The sequence below is a fragment of the Pseudorca crassidens genome, chromosome 14, assembly GCF_039906515.1.
Source record: "Pseudorca crassidens isolate mPseCra1 chromosome 14, mPseCra1.hap1, whole genome shotgun sequence".
Classification (NCBI taxonomy): domain Eukaryota; kingdom Metazoa; phylum Chordata; class Mammalia; order Artiodactyla; family Delphinidae; genus Pseudorca; species Pseudorca crassidens.
The window spans coordinates 4949701-4972910 of record NC_090309.1 but is presented as its reverse complement, the minus strand read 5'-3'; the positions used below and the strand labels follow the sequence as shown (position 1 = coordinate 4972910).

At 42.0% G+C, this 23210-nt stretch overlaps 1 protein-coding gene across 1 annotated transcript in view; it reads left to right on the top strand.

The window, feature by feature from the left end:
* Positions 1-23210, top strand: part of SLC9A2 (solute carrier family 9 member A2) — an 87099-nt gene that overhangs the window by 474 nt on the left and 63415 nt on the right. The gene's annotated exons all lie outside the window — the stretch shown is intronic.

Sequence of the window (23210 nt, the reverse complement as noted above, 5' to 3'; positions counted from 1 at the left end):
GGGAGGGTGCCCGGATCGGCGAGTTGACCTCTGGGTCGTGGCCGCCTCCCCGTGGACCAGGGCAGGGACGACAGAGCAGCTTCAATGAAAGGGACCCTGGGAGGGGCAGTTTCATGCTTTGGCTCTTGAGTGGACCTTGGCCTGGAAATAGCCCCGGAGTTTTAACCCGTACAAATTTAGCGATTTGCGGCTTGCTCTGCCTGGAACGCCGAGTGTGAGAGCCCTCTGCTGAGGCTGAGACCTCTTTACTGAGGAAGGAGGGCAGTGGGCTGAAGTTCATGGGTCTCATCTACTGGGAGAGGGGCGGCAGCAGCACCCAGGCTAGAACGGTGGAAGCCCTGGATGCTTGGGAGAGAGACGTGCCTTGGCAGGGACGCAGACGCTGCCGTGCACCTGACTAGTGAGGTGCCTGGAAGGGGACCAGGGACACCTGAGTGCCTGCAGCACGACGGGGACGCCCTGTCTCCTCCCTTCCTCTGGGCTGAGGCTGTCACTCTCCAGGAAGCATTTTCGTGGTGACTGAGGCCAGTGAAGCTAGATGCATGTTTGAACGTAATTAACCCACGTTTCCAAACTACATTTTAGTCTCCTTTGGAAAGCAGGAGCCTCCGAATGGATCTTCTCATCTTCATTTATTTTCACCCCACATAAACTTGTGTTAGGAGTGGAGCTTGTCCTTTATATTTTAAATACTTTTTAGTTTAAAATACGGCAACTACTGTTGTTGTAATGATTTCAAAAAGTGATCAGGTCGACAGAATTTATGCATTATTGCGTCTGTTTTATACGTCTGCTCCTTGAGAGGTCCCATGCTCTAAGGTCTCCATAAAGGATGAAAAGAAACATTGCTGCACCCCCAAGCCTAGAGATTGGTGGGAGAGATGGCATACGCCACAGCACTCGTAATCCAGGGAAGTGCTGGGTGGGATAAGACATTCAGAAAAGGTGATACATAGTGTAGGGAGAAGGGAAGCACTTCCTCATGCCGAGGATGCCTTTAAACTAGGTTTTCAAGGATGAGCAGAAGGTGGTCAATTGGAGATGAAATGGAACAACATTCCAGAGAGGAATAAGCAAAGGCCTAAATTGAGAGGGAAGCGCAAAGCAGGGATGGTTTATAGAAAGTGCAGGGTGCAGGAGGTAAGCCCGAAACAAACCTTCGATGTCAGATTAAGTTAACTAGCTTCTGTTCATGGTGACCAAAGGAGACATGTGCTATTTAAAGGCTTTGCAGCCGGTAATTGCCTGGTTTTGACATGGCTCTACTAGTTGAGTGTTTTAATTTCACCTGGGAAATGGAATAAGGGGGAAAGGATGTCCCTGTCTATTATGCACATTTGCATAAACTCATTGCCTGTCATAGTAAACGCAAGTGCTATCTCATGCGGTCCTCACAGCAGCCCTGCCAAGTAGGAAGGGCAGATATTAATACCCACTCGGTAGAGGTGGAAACTGAAACTCAGAGAGTTTGCCCGAGTTGCCCACGGACGCACAAAGCGCGGAGCCAAGCGCAGGCGCTGTCTACTCTTTCTCTCTCTGAGCCTCTGTCACCAAAGGGGTGCTTTCATGCCCTGTTTCCATGACTACTTCTCTGCTGCCATTTCTATTCAATTATAGCTCGCTCTTCTGTTCCTCACTCCTGATTATTTTAATCTGATCAATCACACTAATAACAGCCGCTAGTAGCCACTTAAGTTCATTATCTCTAATTTTCACAACCACCCGGGACAGGTATGATGACCGCGTTTCAGATAGGAGGAAACTGAGAGTTGGGGAAGTTACCTTGCTGCCTGATGGTGAGCCAGAATTCCAGCCAGCTCTGCCCGATGTCTCATCTTCCTGTCTACCCTGGAGGCTTGTTTGGTGTCAGGGTTAAATGAGAAGAGATCTGTATACCCTTCTTAGGACAGTGCTGGGCCTGCAGTGAGCGCTGAATATTGTCACCATCAGGAGTGGTGGAAGAGTAGCAGGGCTTACTCCACCAGTTTTCTGGCACTGCGGTTCCTTTTCCCCTGGACTGGGCTGCCTCTTGCATTTTCCTGCTTCTGTTTTAGGCTCTGCCTTTTCCAAGCGTTCTTATTCTGAGCATTGCCTTTTTACACTTGCTTTTTTCCATCACAATCTATTCGTCTTACGTGACGTTATCGTGTTAATTGTATGGTATTTTATTAGAAGGCGTTCTTGCTTGTGTGAACTCCTAGGTGTATTCATCTGCCTGTGGGCAGTTTTCTCATCCAGATGTGTTTCTGTTCCCTGGCATTTGCTGTCCTGCCTGTCTCTTTGCCTGTACCAAAAGTGGAGCTTCTCTGACTACTGTTTCCTCTTTCCTCCCTGCACCTGAGGTGGTGCCAAGATGGAAACAGACAGACGTTCGTATCTCCCAGCCAGAACGGTCTGAGTGGAGTGGAGACCGCTGTGGTGGGGTGAAGGCTACGGTTCTCAGAGAAATAAGTGTAGGCTTCTAGTACCAAAAGTTAGTGCTTGAGGGTCTTTTCTAGGTGCTGCCTTGATATAATCCAGCCCTGTCCTCCTGCTGCTGCGCTGTTCCTAGAGGAGCTGGGAAATGCCCAGGAATCCCCCCTCTACCTCCCCTAGGCCCTCAACTTTCTCTTTGGCTTTGGAGAAGACTGTGCTGGTACCAAGGGCACTTTTACAGCCCATTAAACTGTGGTCTGGCCATTAAATTCCATTTTAACTCTTGCACTGGAAAAACTGTTGCTTTGGCAGGACTCATATGACTTAATTGGCTCACGTTTGGGTAGGGTGATGAATTGAGCAGTGCAGGGGGATGTGAGGCTATGGGGTAACAGGAGTGTTAACACATGCAAAATGCCATGGTTTCTATTTGGGGTACTTTTATGCTGTGTACCTAATGGGCCTGAGCTTACCTGCCCCAGAGAACATGGAGAAACGTTGCTAGTGATTAAGCTGAACGGGGATCACAGATTGCCTGCAACGGAGGCTCCTGATAGCATTTGTAGGAGGTTGAAATCATGCCCGAGGGTGAATTCAGAATCGTTTTCGAGATTGCTGCACAATATAAACTTAGAAATAACTACAGTCAGAAGTGAGAATATGCATTTTTGGCAGTGTATTGAATGATTCAGCTTTTCATTGTTTTACTTGATTATCAGGGGTAATCGACTTTCTAATTTGTTTGGTCAAAAAGAAAGTTCTGTAGAGAAGAAAGTTTCCTAAAATGATGACGATGGTGATGTTGTGTATGTGTGTGTGAAGTAGGTTAAATAAATAGAAGAACATAGCAAATTCAGCCCTCCTTTGAAAAGTTTTTTAAAAAAAATTTTGGCAAGAAACGTCTCCCAATTTGTTTTTCACTTAGATCCTCATGCATGTGAACTCTTATTGTTCTTTCATTTTGAATGTTTATATTTCGAATGAACTGTTGATTTTTTTTTTTTTTTTTTTTTGCGGTACGCGGGCCTCTCACTGTTGTGGCCTCTCCCGTTGCGGAGCACAGGCTCCGGACGCGCAGGCTCAGCGGCCATGGCTCACGGGCCCAGCCGCTCCGCGGCACGTGGGATCTTCCCGGACCGGGGCACGAACCCGTGTCCCCTGCATCAGCAGGCGGACTCTCAACCACTGCGCCACCAGGGAAGCCCTGAACTGTTGATTTTTTTAAGTTATAAATGCTCACTTTGCTTGGTAAATCCTGTATACAGGGATGGAGTTCTACAGCTTGGAATAATAGGTAGCCAAAGAATGAAGAAGAGAAAATTTTCCTAGAGTGTTCTAAGATTGTGTCCTCTGATTTCCTTGCCCATGACGTGGGTCAGTGGGATTTGTCCTAAACTGGGTAAACTTGGGCATGCATTCTACCTCTGTTCAGGGTGCTGGGACAAAGCAGTGGGTCCCCCTGCTGCTGAAAGTAACAAAGCCCCCTTCTGTGTCCTCAGTGGTTCCCCCAGACACTCCCTCATTTATCTTGCAGTCTTGGGAAGCTGGCCTGTTTGCCTCTTCCAGGTGTCAGCTCTCACCTGCCCTTTTCACTTCCTTTACCCTTGAACTTGGGCTTAGGATGCAGCATTCTCCACTTCTCTTCGTCCTGTTGTCTTGAAATTAAATAACTTGTGTTATTATTTTAAGGGAAAGACAAAGCAATTTGGTCCTCTGGGCTCCAGACTCTGCTGAATTTAAAATAGAAACCAGACTTTCTTTGGTTAATATCCACCTGGTTACTGAGATCCTGATCTCTGGAAAAACCTATCCTTGCCTTTGATCTGTTTCTTTTCGTCATATTTTGTTTTCCTGAAGCATATTTACTGGCTGGTTGGTCAGTGGATGAAGCTCATGGTCTTCACGTACTATTTGAACCACATCTCGCTTTGAACATACGTCTAAAGCCAGGTCCTCCTGATGGCCTGTGTTTGTTCCTAATAGAGCTCAAAGAAGACTTCTAATTTCTTACTGCCTCAAAACCTCCAACTCTTCCTATTGGGCCAACCATACATTTCCTGTTTTCTGTCCAAAGGATGACTTCAGTGGGTCTCTTTCTAAAGACTGTTTCAGGCGCCTTCTAGAATTATCACTGCACTCTACCAAAGACATATTTTGGTACCTTTAAAAATAATAGCAGGTGATTTTCTACCCAAAATATTAGTCTTTGTATCAACTTTAAGAATGAGAATAATATTTATCATTGATAAGATGCTTTATTTTTTACAGAATTCTTTCCTATAGCTTGAAGCCCTAAAGAGGTATGCAAAGAACCTTTTGTGTAAACTTATTTGTTCCTTGTAGGGTTTTAAAAACTCACTATAAAACCAAGTGAATTGGATGGTTTGTATATGGGTAGATTTTCACCAATGATTTAATTGCTTTAAAGTTTATAGTTCTGTTTGGCTTATCTATGTCCTCTTAGGTCAGTTTTGGAATCTGTATTTTTATTTTTCTAGAAAGACATTATTTCATTTGTGTTTTTAAATTTATGGGAAGAAATTTAATTTTTATGATTTAAAAAATCTCCACTTTGTTTCTATTTAAGTTCTACTTTATTATTCCTAATATTGTTATTTTTATCTTTCTTTACTTTGATCAAAATTCATAGAAGTTTATGAATTTTTCTGGTTGGCTTCTTTTTCAAAGAATTAGATTCTGGTTGGCTTCTAATTTATCAATTTCTGAACTTTATTATTTAGTTACTGCTACTTTATTTGGGTGTATTTTTAAATTTTTTTATTTTTATTCTTTTTGCCGTACGTGGGCCTCTCACTGTTGTGGCCTCTCCCGTTGTGGGCACAGGCTCCGGACGCGCAGGCTCAGCGGCCATGGCTCACGGGCCCAGCCGCTCCGCGGCATGTGGGATCTTCCTGGACCAGGGCATGAACCCGTGTCCCCTGCATCGGCAGGCGGACTCTCAACCACTGCGCCACCAGGGAAGCCTGTATTTTGTTATTTTTTTAAAAAATTGTTGAATTGCAAGCTTAGCTCATTAATTATTGAATTTACTTGCTTTCCAATATGTTGACCCCCACCTTACAAGGGTAATTAATCCCTGAAAAAACACTTACAGTTGAAAACATATTTAACATTGCTTTCAGTATTTTCAATGATAAATATTTTTATGAACTCATAAGCTCCACAGTTGGCATGGCTAAATGACATTAGTCTTATTAAAATGGACAAAGTTATTTCAGTAGTTTACTTTAGTTGTTATAACTTCTAATAAGCCATTTTCCCTTAATACATTTTTTCAAAATATGACTACTTGTTCTCATTAAATTCAAAGCAATGAAAAACTGACACTTGACTATGTTACAAACAAAACGTATTCATGATACTCTAAGTTATGTAAATTTATCTTTATTGCAAATTATAATAATAACAATAAACAACATGGCAAAGACTAAAGAATTCAGGGAGATGATGCAACCGTCTGTATTCTGAGGAGAACTTAACACAACATATTAGTGATAAAACTGAAAAGATGACTGCGTGATGTATCAGCCACCAATTTAAAGTCTATAAAATCCAATTTGGTCTTTATGAAGTCAAATAAATGCTTTATGAGATGAAATGAAACTCTTCTTACATATGAATTCTCATGACCCAAATGGGTATAACTTAGAGGAATGGCAATATATGTATTTAAGGCTAGAAGTATATCCTTCTGATCCTGTTTTAGTTGCATTGCATAGATTTGATATAAAGAGTTTTCACTGTTCAGTTTTCAGTATTTTTAAATTTTCTTGAGATTTTTTTTATTGTAGCCCGGTAATTATTTAGAATTGTAGTAGTTCATTAATAAACACATAGAGATGTGTGGTTATTTTTCATTTTATTCATATGTTAGTCCATTTTGGTTATATAGACCTGATTGATTTTTGATACTGATGGAGATATCCTCTGTGACTTAATAGGTGGCCATTTAAAAATACATGTCAAGGCTTGCTTGAAAGATTGTGTACATATACAGACACACATATATACATACCCACAGAGGACTAGATGAAATTTCAAATTACGGTGTTCAACTTTTTAATAGCGTTACTAATTTTGGGGCTACTTTATATTTTAGGTTCTGGGGTACATTAAAATCAACCTCTAAGACTGTGATGTCAGTTGCTGTTGTAATTTTCTCATTTTTTGCTTTCTATAGCAGTATTTTGACGCTATGTTATTAGGTAAATACTAGCTCAATATTGTTATATCTTCTGAGTGAATTCTTCCTTTACTTTTTAAGTTACGTATTAACTTCTCTATTTTAAATAATTTTCTTCTGGCTCAGAGTCTATTTTTTGTTATATTCCTACTGTTGTTCAAAATAAACTTCATTCTGCAAATGTATTTTTTTCTGTATCTATGTTTTTCACATCTATATTTTCCAGACATATCTTTTCCCTTACCATAACTATCAAATCAACTGGATAATTTTCCTTTAACTGTAGCTTATTAAACCACTTGTAGCTGATTTTGTATCTTTAATTTAAATTTTCAAATATCTGTAGTTTAAGGAGACATATAATTACATATATCGTGCGTACTGATATGTTTGGACTTTGCTCTCTGTTTACTGTGCTTTTCCTTGGTGTCTTCAGTTTTCTTTTCTTGCCATGTTTTGGCTTAGTCAAATTTTTCCTTCATTTTTTTATACATTATCATACATTGTTTCTATTCCTTTTGTGGTTACACTTCAGTTTTAATATGATTACCTGCTTTAGCAGGAGCCAGGCCAGACTGCCTTGGCTCACATCCCAGGTACGTTTTCCTACATATTTTGCAGGTGTATGATTGTTGGTGCATAACTTAAATTCTGAGATGTTTTCTGGGATGTTTACTTGGTAGTGGTCTGTTTTCCTCATGTTGCGAAAGGTTCTTACAAATTGGTTTTGCGTGTTCTTGCTGGGACCCAGGGTTTCAGAGATTGGTTTTTAGTGTTAGCTTGATTTTAGCTTGGTTCTCAGTTTGACTTTCCTTTATGACTCAAGAATTTGGTTTTCCTGAATGACTCTAGGTAAACAGATCTTATATATATCTTATAAGGTGGGGTAGACCTTGAATTTTATACCTCACAGCTGAATTTTCCCTCTGCCCAAGGCCATAAAAAGTTGACATGTTTCCTACCATTTTTCCTGACTATAGGCAACTTTTACTATTTATTTTTCTATTTAGGACAGAGTAGCTCTTGAACTCAGGAATTTATACGTGAGTCCTTCCCTTACTGGTGTGAAGTCACGTTTCTTGTCCTCATGTAGGTATTCAAACGCCAGACCCTAGCACAAAGGGCAGGTATTTTGTCTGGAGTCCCCCTGGTTCACTGTGGCTTGAAATCCTACTGACATCTCTCGTTTTGATTTCTGTCCTTATTCCTTGATTTCTGTCCTTATGTCCTGGCTTCCTACACATTTTCCTTTATTTTGAGTGTGGCTAGATATCAATATTATATGTTTGTAGTGAGAGGAGGCTCTGTGTCCACATTGTTGGATTACTCAGTGACATTTTACATGGTACTTTTAAAAAAAGTGCTTTCTATGTAATAGTTAAAGTCCATGGATATGTCCTGCTTATGGACTATCATAATGGGTTCTCTTTAATGTAAGGTGAAAATAGTATGCACTTTCCTAGTTTTTCAGTATGAAGGATTTGATTATTCTGCCTTTGTTTTATCTGCTGTATTTCCATACTTGGATAGAAGAGCAATAGCTCAGCAGTTGAAGAAGTGTTGGACCTACATTTTGGAAAAGATATCTCCAGATTAGAAGTAGGAAGACCCTGTTCAGCTCCACTTCTGCCATCAGCTTTGTGTTGTGATCCTGGCAAGTCTTCCCTACCTGGTTCTTGCATTTAATTAGTAGAAGTAGGGATCTGTATCTGTGTCATCTGTTTAATATTTCCATGGGGATAATATGAGATACTCTGTAGGGAAGGAAAACATTTACAACTAAGATTTTACTTCTATAGCAAAAGAAACTTAGGCCAAGAGAAACATGTGTTCATTACATTAAAGTGTTGTGTGAACAATGGTGTCTTGTCATGCTAAATGAGACACGCACAGTTATAGTTACTCTCTTGCAGTTACATCTCTTAAATGTAATGAATCATAATTGACGTACTTCCTGCAACAATCCTGCACATTGTTCATACTGTCCAAGGGCTTTCTTCATCTTGACTTTTATAGTTTACTCCTGTTTGAAGATGTGTGTATTCCTCTCCCTCTTCAGTAGTTCCAGGGGAGGGCACAGGAATCTCTCTGAAGGCCTTCTTTGTGGTTGTGACAAAATCATATGTTTTAATTTCTTTTAATTTAATTTTTCGATTGGAGTCGAGTTGATTTCCAGTGTTGCGTTAGTTCCAGGTGTACAGGAAAGTGACTCAGTTATTCACATACATATATATGTGTGTGTGTGTATATATATATATCCTTCTTCAGATTCTTTTCCCTTATAGCTTATTATAAAATCTTGAGTATAATTCTCTGTGCTATACAGTTGGTGTAGCCACTGTGGAGGTTCCTTAAAAAACTAAATATAGAGCTACCATATCATCCTGCAATCCCAGTCCTGGGCATACATCCGGAGAAAACTGTAATTCAAAAATATACACGTACCCCAGTGTTCATTGCAGCACTATTTACGATAACCAAGACATGGAAGAAACCTAAATGTCCATCAACAGAGGGATGGATAAAGAATATGTGATATATATATATACCACTCCCCCTCCCCTCTTCCTTCATATATATACATATATATGCGTGTATATGTATATGTATATATGTGTATATCACACACACACACACACACACACACACACACTGGAATATTACTCAGCCATGAAAAAGAATGAAATAATGCCATTTGGAGCAACATGGATGGACCTAGAGATGATCATACTAAGTGAAGTAAACTGGACAAAGGCAAATACCATATGATATTGCTTATATGTGGACTCTAAAAACAAATGATACAAATGAACTTATATACGAAACATAAGCAGACTCACAGACATAGAAAACAAACTTATGGTTACCAAAGGGGAAATCGGGGGAGGGATAAATTAGGAGTTTGGGGTTAACAGATACACACTACTATATATGAAATGGATAACCAGCAAGGACAAAGTCGTATTTTAAAGGTGAATTTCATGTCGTTCCGCAGTGTTGGCATACAAAGGCTCACGTGTTGAAAGACAGAAAAATCAAATTCACCATTACGTTTAGCAATCTCAACTGAAAATGAAAGAGTACACACGCCCACCCTGCATTGGAGGAACTCCTCTAAGGCAGCCTAAAGGTTTTGTTCACCGTTGGATGCCCCTTACGGAGGCACAGGGCCGTGAAACACCCCGTTGCCATATTTCTGTGACTCTGCCACTGCCGTTTCTGCTGCTCCCGATTCCTGAGCTTGTTTCCTGTGATGCAAGGGCTGGGAAACCTGAGCGGTGCAATGCGCCCCAGCACAGTCTTCTACTGTGGCATGCAGGGTGGAGATGGGTGAGGCTGGGTGATCCCTCTATGGTGGCTTCTTTCGTAGAATAACAATAGCAGACAAGGGTGGAGCCTTACTCCACGCCAGGTGTTTGAGTCACGCGCGTTACACCCATTATCTTATTTAATCCTCACAGCAACTCCGGGAGGCAGGCACCATTAGGACCTCCAGTTTTAAAAATTAGGTGAGGAAACAGGTTCAGAGAGCCTAGGTGTCACAGCTGTTAAGTGGAAGGGGTGGGTCCGCGGCAGGTGTACTCGGTCACTCCGCTGTGCCTCACCCTGTCACCCCGCCTTCCGGGGAGACGAATATGAAGTTCTAGACCTCCGTCCGTGGTCTCCAGAGCGCCTCGATGTGCCTCGTCTCGCTCGCCCTTAACCTGGACCCGGGGGCCTGCGCTTCAGTTTCCTGCTGGAGCCGTATTACGTCGTTTGGACCGTCTCAGATTTTCATTGTAAAGTGGGACAAAAATAACGTCCTGCCCGCTTCGTAGGGTCATTGTGTGGACCAACTGAAATAACATGTGAAAGCAAGCTGCAAAGTTAAGGTGAGTGTGATCTCACGGTGACTGTGCACCGCGTAGGACAGAAAACGCTACAAGAAGGCAAAGTAACCTAAGTAGTATCAGAGCTAGAACGTGCATCTAGAATGCCTGAATCTTGGTCTGGCCTCTCCACCTCCCTAACTTAGGGAAGGTAGAATTCTAACGCTTTTGAAATATGTTTTTAGCATATTGAGGATTCATAGGTTAGAGGTTCAACCCATTATAACTTGAGCTACCATGTAAATTTTAATAGGACAAAGTTCTATTTCAACAGATTTACAGGAGAAAAGATGTTAAATCTGTTTCACTGTTGCACATGCATACACACTTAATGAACTGTGCACACACACACTCACGTGCACATAGACACATATGCACACTTTAGGACGTAAGCTCCATGAAGGAAGGGAATTTATCTGTTTGACCCACTGTCTAGAACAGTGCCTGGCACGTAGTAGGTACTCAATAAACAATCATTGTGTAAATAAATAACTAGATAATGTTTAAAGATACTTTTTGTTTCATCTCACTTAAATCAGGTGGTAGCGAAGGTTACCATCCATCCTGGTTTGTCCATGGTGTTCATGGTTTACATTTCTTGTCCTAGCACATATCTTAGTACTGTGCCCTTTCCCTCTGAAATATACTAACTTGTATGGTAATTCACTCTGTCCCTTATCATGCATCTGCGTTTATTGCACATGCTTGGAGTGGTGACTTAGGCTCTGTTGCCCAAAAATCTGAGCTCACCCACTTACTAGCTGTGGATCCGGGGGTGAGATAATAAACCTCTATGACCTCAGTTATTTCATCTGTAGGATAACGCCAGTCGCTTCCTGATAGGGCTGTTGGGAGGATACAGTTAATCCACTTAGAAAACTTGCTGCCTTACAGCCTTGGAGATTTGGTTAGCCCTTGCATGAGAACAGATGTCCTGCTTCCTCCTCCAAAGCCTCAGAGCATTATGCCCCCCAAAGTCTCTCCTGTCCAGTGGTTCTGTAGCAAGTCGTCAGATTGTCTAGGTGCTCCTGTCTCCTGCTGTTATGCAAAGGTTTCTCTCTAAATCATACATATTTCAGTTTCTGATGTTGCACACATTTAAAAATCCTCATTCTGCTTTTGTAAGCTAATTTGCAATGGAAAAGAAAATGCTTCGTTTTATCCCAGGTTCCTGTCTTGAAACAGAAGACTCAGAGTCAGGTGAGCCCTTCTCTGCAGGGGCAGCCTCTCTTCCAGACCCTCATCCTGACACCCCCGAGCTGCTGAGTCTACTCAGTGTCATTGGGGTCCCCAGACATGTCCACTCACACACAGGCAGGGGAAATGCGCTTTTCAGTAGACTTCCAAGTCCCTTTGTGTACAAACGGGGCTCCTTTAGGAATCTGGATGGGAAAGAGTTTTAAAACAAATGCTACCCAAAGTCATTATTGCTATTTTAAAACTGTCCACCGACCCTCTCTATCACCAGTATCCTAAAGCAGAATTACATGTTGGCTGACTGTACATTTTCTTTAACAAAACACTGGAATGGTGAAGAGGAGGGATGATGAGAAATCGCAGCCCCCCCTTTCCTATCTGATGGAAGTTTCCCTTCTGCAGGGTTGGGAGTGATACACTGTTGGTGTCAGCTGGTCTCCTTAGGAGAATGTGCATCATTCTTTGTGCCTTCTCTGGTGAACTGTCTGGAAGGCCAGGAAGATGCCGCCTCTAGCTTGAGCTCACATTTTTAGGGGAATTAGAAAATACATATGCCAGCCTGCAACAGCTCCAGCCCCAGTCTCTCTGTGCCCTGTAGTCCCAGCCGGGTTTCTGTAGAGCTTTTATCACTATCTGACATGTGGTTGTTTGTTTATTATCCACTCTGTCCCTCCCTCCTCCTGTAGAGGTTTCCGGGATTGATACGTTGTATCTTTTGTGTTTGTCTTCCTCCCTGGAGCTTGGAACGCTGGGTGGTAAAACTACCACGTCTACATTCTCAATACTGTGTTATATTTTCAGTTGTCTGACATCTAGCATCAGTGTTACTTCTCACAGGAGTCTTTATTTTACTTTACCTCATCCTTAACCCGGCTTTTAAGTGCTAATGGTTTTGCCAAAGGCATTGGTTGATTCGATAGCTGATGTATGTATTTAACGACTTTACTCTCTGCAGTGATTTTTGTTTGTTTGTTTTGTATGTTGTTTTCTTTTCATTTGGTCTTCCTGTTTTCAATTTTGTGTTTTGAAGTCACGTGACATCAGGGGGGTTGTTACTTACTGATCCTAAATCTTTGGACAGATGTGCATCATTGGCAGGACTCCGGTCCTCCGTTTTTCCACTAAGTGCGTTAGTAAGTTTGACTATTATCTTGATGAAGCAATACTAAGTCTGATGAAGGTGGAGCCGTTAAGAATCTACATAACGATCCTTAAGATTCATACATTCTGATGTTCCTTGAAACCCTGGTGGTCTTTGCAGTGAAAGGCAAATGGTACGACACGTGGGTGTATGAAGACCACGGAGCTGGTGATCAGAAGCCAGAGAGGAAGCAAAGTGGACAAAAATGTTATGATTCTAGGACGTTTGGAAAAGAGTGTCAATTTGCCAAATAGGGCGCATTCTTAGTTTAGCCCGGGGCCCCAGTATGCCCATAGGTCCCCACCATGTAAATCACTGCTGACTAGAGTTGAGTGCAAGCAACCACTTGATTGAAAAATAAAATCAGGTAGCAATTACCGGCAATTGTGGGTTCTTTTCCTATACTTTGATCTGCTTATTTTAAGCAAGTGGTCAATTTGTTTGGAAGGCAGGCTCTTCAAGGACTGAAAACCAAACAGAAAATAAAACTCTGGCACAAGGTGGTTGGGTGGATGGGGTAGGCTCCCTGGATAGCCTCGTACAACTTCACGATGACAGAGGGCAAACAGCAAAACCCAAATTGCCATAACTCATTTACCAACGCATGGGCTGAATGACAAATCCCAGGATTTAACATCTAACCCGGGGCAATAAAAGAAAAATTGCTTTCAACTGTTGCCCTGCATGGAGAATTTTGAATCTAGGTTACAGTTTTATCACCACTCCCCAGCTCAGAGCTTCCTCCCTCCCTCCCTCCCCGCCCCCCGTCTGCCAGCAGGCTCTGCAAAGGGTCTGTTCTGAAACAGTCACCAGAACTTGACTACTCCCTGGATTCTGTAATTCCCCCTAAACAATGCCTATACGCTGGAAAGTTTTTACCCTCTGAACGATCTCTTCCAAACCTAATCCTTTCTTGGTCAAACCCCTTCTGTCACTAAAATGGAAAATGAAGAAAAAAAAAGGGGGGGCTGTCTAGAGCCACAAGGAGATGAAACCCAGTAAAATTAAGGATGCTGAGGGCTGCAGGATTCGCTTCATAGTCGTACAATCTAAACCTGCAGTCCGGACGGATGCAGAACAAGTTCTGCGACAGTTCTGAGCTGCAACTTACGTGAAACACAAGCTGGAGACTTTTCTAAATAAGAATACTCAGCGTGGCCAGGGCCGGCGCTCAGCATTTTTCCAGCAAGGATCTTGTTTCCCACCTGGCTGTGTGAGAAACTCCCCCAGATCACTTTACTCCTCCAGATGAGATATGTGTTGGGAGGCACGTCTTTCACGCCCAGGTGTCATATATGCAGAAATACTTTGACAGCTGTCCAGGGTCATTGTTATTTCCTGCGGCAGAGTTGCTGCCTTGGTGAGCTTCGGGGGTGAGTTTTGCCAGGCTGTCTGTCTGGATGGTGTGGGATGTGTATCCCACCTCGGCTGCACTGTGCTCACGGAACATTTTGCAAAATTGATACGATACAAACCTCACGTCGTTCCTCTGTTGGCTGCCCTAGAATCTGAGTGTGCTGATAGCAAGAACTGAACATCCTGGGAACCCATCCCCCTGTCCCCTTGCTCCTGTGGCTTCAGGAAGGAGAGTATGACCCGTTACCCGAGTAATCCAAGATGGTCTGTTTGGCAGGAAGTAGCCAAGGCGGTAAAGTACATAACTGGTTTTGGTTTTCTGAAAGCCAGCTAGTGGTAAACAACTGAATAGAAAATTCAAAACCATGAATACCTCTAAGGAAGACGTGAGAAATACGATTACAGAAGAGTACAGTGTGTTTGTTTACTTATTTACTGTTTCTTCACTGGTGTCCCTCAGACTTCAAGCACAGTTTCTTATCTTGGAAAGGAAGAGATTGATTTGCTTTTTACAAGATCGTTATGCAAAATAATTATCATACGTATACTTACATTGATGCTGACTAGCCAGCCCGTCTCTTGCATGTCAATCTCTTGGAAAATCCCTGGACAAATAGCGACCTTGTGGACCACGGACATAGCCTGCTAGTGAATGGGGCCTGTCCTTGTCCTTCCACTGGGATAGATTTTAAAGAGATATCGGAGGGTTCTAGAAATTCCGTGAGGCACAAGGTGGGGGGCTGTATCAATGGGTTGTTTATCTTGCCATGTGTTCACTGGGCTCGCCGCCCTGGTTCAGCCTCTTTAACAGCCAGGAGAACTTTGCTCGTGACTGGCCTGCCCCGGATTGATCGGGGCAGCAGAAGCCTGGGAGGCCCCTGGGCCTGTCTGCTGGGCCCCAGGACCCCGTGGACCGAGGGATCCAGTGCCAGGAGCATCTTCCCAGCCACCCTAGTCCTACTCAGAGCCTGGTTCCTCCCAAACACCTCCATGGGTGGGACCAAAGAACTCTGTCATTTGAAGGGAGAGCTTGTTATTTTTTCGATTTGTGACTTTTCTTGAAATCCAGAGAGATATAGTCTCCCCCCTCCATGTGTGTGTGTGTGTGTGTGTGTGTGTGTGTGTGTGTGTGTGTCCTTGTCTGCGTGTGTTATGCACACCGCCACACAGGCACACGCACACACACAACTTTTAAGTCTGTCATGAGGCTGCCAGTTAAAAACTAAATATGAAATTTCTAGCTATGGATGTTTGCAGAGTCTACTCAGCAAAAATACTTTTCCTGCTCGTTAGATACAGGCTAATTCTTTGCGCCCAACTTCTTATACAGAGGAATATATAATACTGGGAATTGATCTCATCTGACTGATGTCCCAGGAATAGAAATGATGAGTCTGAGATTGAAGGATGGGTTTAGTGCAGGTGGTGATGAGACCAGGGCGTGAGTCAAATCCGTGCCCAGCCCTGGCTCCAGGATTGGATCAGGATCTGACCTGCCTCCGGTGGACAGGAAACTCCCGGGCCAGTGGCAGTGTACCCTCAGATGTTACGTCCGCCTGCAGAAGTGAACGTCACCACCTCCATGCGCTGGCCGGCACGTGTCAGAGAACTCAGCCCATTGGCAGAAACCAGCCCAGCAGGGACAGGGAGGCCTCTGGCCCCTCACTCACTTGCTTAAGAGATGGGAAGCCACATGTTTAATTCAGGGAATCTCAGTTCCTGAGCTGGGATCTCATTGGCACAGCTGAGACTTGAAGTCAGGAGTCTAAAAAGACTAGTGAGGAGAAATAGAATGGAAGGTTCCCCAGTCTCCACTACAGTCTTAGTAGCACCTGAAGATTGGCTTTTGGACTTGAGGTCTAGACAGGTAGCACACGGAGTGGGCCTAGTGGTGCGTGAGCAGGTCCCATGAGATGCTTGTAGCGGGGCCAGGGTCGGGGAAGCAGGCAGGAGAGCTGGAGGACCAACCCTTGTCCTGGCTAAAGCTGGTTGCCCCCCTACACACATTGATATGGAGCGGGGGACAGAGGGCCCAATCTGCTGATTTTTTCAAGATAAACCAGACAAGAGAATTTGTATGTGCAAACTCTGTTTCCATATATTAGCTCAATATTTAAAAACACCAGATGAACACAACAAAACAGGCCTGCTGGCCATGACGGCCTGTGACCTGCCAGTTTGCTAACTCTGGTCCAGACTTTTTTTTTTTTTTTTGCGGTACGCGGGCCTCTCACTGTTGTGGCCTCTCCCGTTGCGGAGCACAGGCTCCGGATGCGCAGGTGCAGCGGCCATGGCTCATGGGCCCAGATGCTCCGTGGCATGTGGGATCCTCCCGGACCGGGGCACGAACCCGTGTCCCCTGCATCGGCAGGCGGACTCCCAACCACTGCGCCACCAGGGAAGCCCTCTGGTCCGGACATTTTCATGTTATTTGAAATTTTGCTTCTCGGATTTATACCTGGTTATACTGAAGGCAGCAGAGTCTATTGTTTGGGACACTTACGCACTCAGGATCACTTGGAATTTGTTACATAGTCCACTTAATAATAATCAAAATAAGTGCCATTCTCAGAGTGGGATCATGTTACGAAAAGAGAAATAAGTACATACAAATGGTGACATACTCTTACCGTTGATAAAAATGCGAAGGCTGTTATGGAATATCTAAGTGAGAGGCTTTCACGTTTTACACCTTGAATAAGGATCCCAGGTGTGGAAACAGCACTGGGATGGCTGTTAGGAGGCTGGCGGGTCCTTCTCACGTTGCCTCTGATGTTCAGTTGAATCACACAGCAGCTTCATCATCTGTGAAAGGTAAATTCTGTGGGTAAATCAAATGTCACCCTGATAGTTATTCGTACCCTAAGTGAAAGTGTCACTTACCCTTGAGAAAACTTCCTTGTTTTGTCAGTTTAAATAAGAATATCTGTCACTTACATGTGGAATCTAAAATACGACACAAACGAACATAACTGTGAAAACAGAAACAGACTCACGGACATAGAGGACAGACTTGTGGTTGCTGAGGGGGAGGGGGAGGGGGAGGGATGGAGTGGGAGTTTGGGGTTAGCAGATGCAAACTATTATATATGGGATGGGTAAACAAGATCCCTGTAGCACAGGGAACTATATTCAATATCCTGTGATAAACCGTAAAGGAAAAGAATATGAAAAAGAATGTGTATATGTATAACTGAATCACTTTGCTATACAGCAGTAATTAACACAACATTGTAAATTAACTATACAGCAATAAAATTAAAAAAAAAAAGAATATCTGGTCTTAGAGTCTCAGTAGATTCTTAGGTCCCATGTAAGCACTTTCCTTTAAAATATTTCGATGAATAAAATAAGTGAATTTAACAGTTTTTAAATATAATTAAAACAATATTGTAACTCTTCTTGTGCCCTTGTTCACTGACCATTATTTTGAATAAACCCATGGAAATATTGATATAATAAACATACGTGCAGCAGTAGATTGTTATATCATGTTAATATGTTATAATTTCCTCACCCATTTCCCTTTTTCTGACGTCTTACTGTCATCATTTTTGTAAAAATTACTTTTTTTACCCTTTGAATTGCAGAAAAATTCTTTTTTGCTTCTTATTTTTGAACAGCTCAGACTTTGCACATTTTATATCACTGCTCCTAGAGTTGCCTTTCAAAGGCCCAGTTCAGAGGCTGGGGATCAGCTGACCAGTTAATATTTGGGGTGATATGCATGGCGACAGTGCCTATCAGCAGACATCAATTTTAGCAACATCATCTCTTCATGCTTATTTGTGTAGCAGTGCTTATGCAGTTCTGTCAATATTTCATTTTACGTTGCCATAATTATTTAATAAAAATGAGTAGGAAAGTGAAAAATGAAAGTGAAGATTTTTTTCCATGGCAGTAAAATATATATAACATAAAACTGACCATTTTAAGTGTGCAATTCAGCAATATTAAGTACATTCACAGTGTTGTGCAACCATCACCACTATCAATTTCCAGAACTTTTGCATCTGCTCAAGCAGAAACTCTGCCCATTAAACAGTAAGTCCCCACACCCCTCCTGCCAATCCCAGGTAACCTCTACTCTACTTTCTATCTCCGTGAATTTGACTGCTTTAGGTATTTGATAGAAGTAGAATCATGCAATATTTGTTCCTTTGTGTTTGGTTAAAGTGAATATTTTACTTTTATAGTGTAGTTCTTACAGCCTTATCAAAATTGAGACAAAGGTGCAAATTGCGGGCTCCCCTGGTGGCGCAGTGGTTGGGGGTCCGCCTGCCAGTGCAGGGGACACGGGTTCGTGCCCCGGTCTGGGAGGATTCCCACATGCCGTGGAGCAGCTGGGCCCGTGAGCCACGGCTGCTGGGACGCAAAAAAAAAAAAAAAAAAAAAAAAGGTGCAAATTGCGAGCAGTGATAAAAGCATAAACCTTTAGTGTAATCTGATATAAACCAGTTGGCTATGCATTCCATTGGGAAACAAAAGAACAAACTTAGAGATTAAAGAAGACAGCTAGAAAAGTTGGAAGTAGGAAAGCGAGGGACTATGATAAAGGGTGAGGCACACAGTTTTTAGCTTTCAGGAACTGGAACCTCCACAGAGAACACATGCAGCTCATCCCTTTTCCCTGTGTGTCTCTCCGTAGATGTGGAGTAAGATCCCCGGAAAAGAGCCAGATCAAAGGCAGGGTCAAGTGCTCTAGTGCAAGAAACCTCTTCTCAAGACTGTGGCACAGTGTGACCGAGGGCAGAGAGCCCCGTGGGCCAACACTGTCCTCTCAAAACACTTTGTCAATGTCTTGATGGAAAAGTGTACCTGTTTCTTCATATCCTTGACCATGTCGGGTGTTACTACTTCCCACTAGTTCGGGGGTAAATCCAGGCTGTGGACGACAAGGCCAGGACTGGTCATTCTCACCCTCTCTCTTGGGTTTCTGGCAGCACCTCCTATGGACCACAGTCATGTCCACTCCAGAGAGTTTTGCATGTGCTGTTCCTGCTGCCGTGGGAGACCCTTCCACCCCTCTTGGCTTGGACAATTCCTATTCCTCTTCATTTCTCAGGTGAAACTTTGTTTCCTTAAGGAGCCCCTCCCCCATGGGGCAGACAAGATAAGGGGCCCCAGGGACTTTCCCAAAGTGACCTCATTAACATAACAAAAGACACTTAGGAAATACCAAGGGTTTTAGGAACTCTGTGCCAGGAACTGAGGGTCAAAGACCAAAAACGTATTTCTTATTTTAAAATACAATGTTTGCGGGGCTTCCCTGCTGGTGCAGTGGTGGAGAGTCTGCCTGCCGATGCAGGGGACATGGGTTCGTGCCCCGGTCCGGGAAGATCCCACATGCCGCGGAGTGGCTGGGCCCGTGAGCCGTGGCCGCTGAGCCTGCGCGTCTGGAGCCTGTGCTCCGCAACGGGAGAGGCCACAACAGTGAGAGGCCTGCGTACCGCAAAAAAAAATAATAATAATTTAAAAAAATAAATAAAATACAGTGTTTGCAATACTCAGAAAGGATATTGGTCTCTGGCTTTCCTTTTTGTCCTGTCTTTGGTTTTGATATCAGGGTAGTACTAGCTTCATAAGATGAATTGGGAAATCTTTCCTCCTCTGTTTTTTGGAAGAGATCCTGTAGAATTGGTGTTGTTTTGTAGAATTCACTAGTGAAACCATCTGAGCCAGGAGATTTTTTTTTCTTTTGATAGTTTTAAGTTACAAATTCAATTTATTTTACAGGGCTGTTCAACTGATCTTCATTTTGGGTGAGTTGTGGTTGTTTGTGTTTTGTAGGGAATTGGTCCATTTCATCTAAGGTGTCATATGCGTGTGTAGAGTTGTCCATAGTATTCCTTTGCCATCCTTTTGATGTCCGCCCGCTCTGTAGTGGTACCCTTTTAAATTCCCAATGTTGACAATTTTTGTCTTCTCTTATCTTGGTAGTCTTTCTGGAGGTTTGTCGATTTTATCACCCTTTGAGAAGATCCAGCTTTTTATGCCACTGATTTCTTTTTTTTCTATTTTTCTGTTTTCGATTTCACTGATATCTGCTCTTATCTTTAGTTTCCTTCTTTCGGATTCTTTTGGGTTTGTTTTGCTCTTCTTTTTCTAGGTTCCTGAAGTGGAAGATTAGATTATTGATGTGAGACTTTTCCTCTTGTCTAATGAATGCATTAGTGCTATCCATTTCTCTCTCAGTGCTATTTTAGCTGTGTCCCACCTTTTGCTATGTTGCGTTTTCATTTTCATCCGGTTCAATTTTTTGATTTCCCTTGAGACTTCCTCTTTGACCCATGGATTTTTTTGAATAGTATGATTGAGATGTAATTTACATAGCATGTATTTCACCCATTTAAAATGTACAACCTGATGGTCTTCAGTATATTCACAGACGTGCAACCATCACTACAATCAAATTTAGAATATTTTCACCACTCCCAAAAGAAATTCCATATATTTTAGCTATGCCTGGGCCATTCCCCCATCCTGCCCCAGCCCTAGGAAGTCCCTAACCTACCTTGTCTCTGTAGATTTGCCTATTCTGGACATGTCCTATAAATGGAATCATACAGTATGTGGTTTTGTTGTGACTCTGTCTTTCACTTAGCACATTTTCAGGGTTCATCCTTGAGGTAGCATGTGACAGTATGCCAGCCTTTTTATGGCCAAATCAGCTTCCATTGTACGGTTTTACCACATTTTTTTTATCCATTTGTCAGTTGATGGGCGTTTGGGTTGTTTTCGCCTTTTGGCTATTAGGAATAATGCTGCAATGGATGTCTGTGTACAGGTTTTTATGTGGCCAGGTTTTCATTTCTTTGGGATATATACCTAATAGTGAATTTCCTAGGTCAAGTGATAAGTCTTTAACTTTTTGAGGAGCTGCCAGACTGTTTTCCAAAATGGCTGCACGCTTCATATTCTCACCAGCCCATGAGGGTTCCGATTTCTCCACATCCACAAAAACATTCGTTATTATCTGTCTTTTTGATTACAGCCATCCTAGTGGGTGTGAAGACCCATAGATTATCTAGAAGTTGAGAGATTTTCCTGTTTTCTGTATGTGAACTGATTTCCAGTTTGACTCCGTTGAGATCAGAGAATGTACTCTGTATGATTTCAGTTCTTTGAACTTTGTTGAGATTTTTTTTTATGGCCGAGGAAATGTTCTATCTTGGTATATAATCTGTGGCTTCTTGGAAAGAATGTGTATTCTGCTGTTGTTGGTTGGAGTCTTCTGTAGAATTAGATCCTGTTCGTTGCTGATCTACTTATTTATTTTACCAATTATTGAGAGAGGAGGTGTTGAAGTTTTTAACTGTAATTATGTATTTGCCTATTTCTCCTTTCAATTCTATCAGGTTTTTTTTCATATACTTTATAGTTCTGTTATTTGGCACATACACATTTGGGCTTGCCATATTTTCTTGGTGGATTTGCCCTTTTATAATTATTTAAGGTCCCTCCCTGTCTCTGGTAATTTTCTTTGCTCTGAAGCTTACTTTATTGGATATTAATATAGCCAATCACACTTTCTTTTGATTAATATTTTAATGATGTGACTTTTTCCATTCTTTAATTTTCAACCTGCCTATATCATTGTATAGAGGTGACATTTTTTTAGACAACATATAGTTGGGTCATGCTTTGTAATCCATTCTACTAACAGCTGTCTTTTAATTGATGCATTTAGACACTTTACATTTTTTGTAACTATTGGTGTGTTTGCGGTGTTCGGGTTTAAATCTGCCACTTTTTCTTTTGTTTTCTGTTTTCTCCCTGTTTTTCATTTCTCTGTTTTCCTTTCCTGTGGGTTACTTGAACACTTTTCAGAACTCCATTTTCATTTATCAGTAGTGTTTTTGAGGGTATCTCTTTGTATAGCAGTTTTTATTGTTTCCTCCAAGTATTACATCATCAGTATGTGTATATGTATGTGTGTGTGTGTATATATATATATATATACCCTCATGTGCTAGTTACATATATATATATATATATATATATATGTAACTAATGGCAGTTTACTCATGTGGTCATTTACCAGTATGAGTGAAGTAAAGAAACCTTTCCTCCCTTTATGTTTTTTTACCTTCTCCCACTTATAATATGGTCGTCTTAAAAACATTTTCTCTATGTACATTGAGAACCACATCAAACAGCGTTGTAATTTTGGCTTCAGTGGCCAAGCTTAATTTAGAAAATTCAAGGGAAGAAAGAAAATGTATTGAATTTCTTGTATTTTTACTTTTTTTCTTAATTCCTCCTGTTCCAAGATTCCATTGCTTTCCATACTGAGAATTTCCTTTAGCCATTATTTTGGGGCAGGTCTGCTGGCAACAAATTTTCTTAGTTTTCCTTCAAATGAGAATGTTTTGATTTCTTCTTCATTACTGAAGGCTGTTTTTGCTGGGTATAGAATTCTGGGTTGGCAGTTCTTTTTTTTCCTGCGTGTGAACAATGTTGTGCCACTTCCTTATAGCCCCCATGATTGTCGAAGAGAAATCTGCTAAAATTCTATTTTCTCGTCTATAGATAAGGTGTCCTTTCTCTATCTGCTATCAAGATTTTTTTCTTTTTCTGTATTTTCAAAAGTTTGAGTATAGCTCGTCTTGATGTGGATTTCTTTGCACTTATCCTTTTTGGGGCTCATTCATATTCTTCATTCTGTAGGTTTATATTTTTTGCAAAATTTTGGAAGTTTTGAGCCATTATTTCTTGAGTACTTTTCCAGCCCCACCCTCTTTCTTTTCTCTTTCTGGGACTCTGATGACATGAATGTTAGATCTTTCACTATAATTTTACAGGTCCCTCACGTTCTAAGCCTGTTTTGTCTCTGTCATTCAGATTGGTTAATTTCTACCATTCTGTCTTCTAATTTAGTAATTCTTTCCTGTTTACTAATTCATACTTCCAGTTTACTAATATTCTGCTGTTGAGCCAATACAATTGAATTTTTTAAAAAATAAATTTATTTATTTATTTTTGGCTGTGTTGGATCTTCATTGCTGTGCACAGGCTTTCTCTAGTT